The following is a 2,667-nucleotide window of genomic DNA, read 5'->3' as shown; positions in this document are numbered from 1 at the left end:
CCCATTTTGAGTTTATTTTAAAGCTCATCTTATTAATATCTTAAAACAAAATGATATAATTTTCGTATATTTCACGTTTCTTTTGGTACATTTATATGTGCAAATTAAAAGAGTTTAGAAAAAGTATTGATCTAAAAATTTCATGTACCCGCAGACACTATATTTAATATGTTATATAGTTTCTTTTTGAATAATAAAGAAAAGCTTAGTGAGAGGTGAGAGAGGATTTTATTTTTTGGAAACAAATTCTCATGTTCCCTTAATGGAGGAAACAGTTTTGATTGAGATTAAAGAGATAAAGTAATTATTTTTTTCAAGTAGTTCACAAATCAAGATTTAAATGATTTCGAGGTGAGTTTACCTTAGTGAACTAGTTAGGACTTCCAGGAAAAAAAATGCTATGGAACAAGTCATTGCTCTCATTGAGTTTTCAAATTCCATGTGTTCTTATTTTTGTAAGGAAGTGCAATTTTTTTGATCGTGTCATTGAAAGCTTGTTTCACTTGCTTGTTCCTCAAAGTATAAATGAAAGGGTTCAACAAAGGCGCAACAGATGTGGTGAGCACCGATACTCCTTTATTGATGTCCACTTCTTCTTTGGCAGAAGGCTTGATGTAGATGAAAATACAGCTGCCATATGTGATGGTAACAACAATCATGTGAGAAGAACAGGTAGAGAAAGCTTTTTTCCTTTGAGAAGCAGAAGGGAATCTTAGAATTGCCCTGATGATAAATGTGTAGGAAAGAATGATGCCTATCAGAGTAATAATGAATGTCAACACTGCACAGATTATAACCATCTGCTCTATAAACCAAGTATCTGAGCATGAAATCTTAAAAAGAGGAGATGCATCACAGCCAAAGTGATCAATAGCATTGGAGTCACAGAATTCCAGCTGGAGGCCCATACTGAGGGGTGTGATGATGATCATGAGTCCAGAGATCCAGCAGCAGAGGATGAGGATGGTACAGACTTTGTTGTTCATGATGGTCACGTAATGAAGGGGTTTGCAGATGGCCACATAGCGGTCATAGGACATGGCTGCCAGGAGAAAAAATTCTGTGGCCGCAAAAAGCCCAATAAAAAATATTTGACTAGCACAAGCATTATAAGTAATGGTTTTGTCTCCAGTTGATATACTGTACAGGAATCTGGGAATACATACTGTGGTGAATGATATTTCTAAGGCGGAGAAGTTTCAAAGAAAAAAATACATAGGTGTTTTAAGATGAGAGTCCATGAATGTCAGAATAATAATGGTCAGATTTCCAGTAATACTCAGCACATAGGTGAGAAATAGGAAGATAAAAAGGAACACTTGCAGCTGGGGGTCCTCTGTAAGTCCCAACAAGATGAATGTTGTTATTGCTGTGTGATTGCTCATTGCTACTTTTGAAGTTTTAGGCAATCTACATGTAAAAAGTCAAAGATAAATTATCTAAACAGAAGAAAGGAAACAATAAGGGAAATTCGAAGCAAGAGAGAAGTTCAAAGGAATCAAGAGCTGATTCTTAGAAGGGATAAATAACAATTGATAAAACTGTTGTGGGACTGAGTTGCAAAAAAGAAAAGGAAAGATTTATCAGGAATAAGAGCAATAACATCATTAGAGATTATTCAGATATTAAGAAGATTCAAGTGAAATATTTTGAAAACATCTGCAGAGTAGATTGGCAACTTAAATGAAATAAATGAATTCTTTGAAAGATCCAATTGACCAAAGCTAATTAAAGATGAAATATCTAACCCATACAGCCTATATCTATTAAAGTGAACAAATACATAGTTAAGTCATCCTATAAAAAGAACTTCAGGCTCAGATGGCTTGACTGTAGATTTCTACTAAACATTCAAGACAAACAAAAACACCAATTCTATACAAATCCTTTCATAAAACTGATTGTTGAAAGCAAAACTTATAACATTATCTGGTGGAGCTTCTGATGTATATAAACATAATATAATTGTATCTGCAATAAAAAAGGAAAGAGTGAAGGGTCCTAGAGAGTAATACATTTTCTATATTCTACCTCCAGTGGTAAAAATTAATTCTAAGTGAAATGTTTACTGTGAAACTTGTAAACTGTGAAATGTTTACTGTGTATACTACAATCCACACACAAACTTTTAAGAAATTGTATAGTCAAAAACACATTATATAAAGTAAAATGAAACACTAGGGTTGTTAATTTTAAGGCAGGAAATGGGAAACAAAAGAAATGAGAACAAACAAAAATCAAGTAACAAAATGATTAACAAAAGTCCAAACATAAAAGCTAACATTGTATGAGTGATCAAAACATACATCACTGGTTAAAAGACAGAGATTATTAGAATGTGTTTTTTAAAATGTCCCACGTAGGTGTTTTATTTGAACACTTCACTTCAAATATAATGGCACAGATTAATCAATCGACTGAGACACCCAAGTACCCCTCAGGAAAAAAAATTAACAAAATCCAGTACTTGTTTATGCTGATAATTTCTCATTAAAGTAGAAGCAGAGGAAATGGTCTCAATGTGATAAATGACACCTAGTTATAAACATAGTTATAAACCTAGTTATAAATGAAATTTCAGCTTATATCAATATAAGCTTATATCAAAATATAAGAAAAAAAGCCTGCAAGCTCTCCTCTAAAATCATGATCTATGCAATGATGACT

The 2,667-nt window shown here is 32.9% G+C and overlaps 1 pseudogene; it reads right to left on the bottom strand.

The window, feature by feature from the left end:
- Nucleotides 1–419: 419 nt before the first annotated feature.
- LOC123946440 lies at nt 420–1,385 on the bottom strand (annotated as a pseudogene).
- Nucleotides 1,386–2,667: the final 1,282 nt, after the last annotated feature.

The sequence above is a fragment of the Meles meles genome, chromosome 7, assembly GCF_922984935.1.
Source record: "Meles meles chromosome 7, mMelMel3.1 paternal haplotype, whole genome shotgun sequence".
NCBI lineage: Eukaryota > Metazoa > Chordata > Mammalia > Carnivora > Mustelidae > Meles > Meles meles.
Note: the sequence above shows the minus strand (reverse complement) of the source record. Positions and strands in the feature narration are given on the sequence as shown.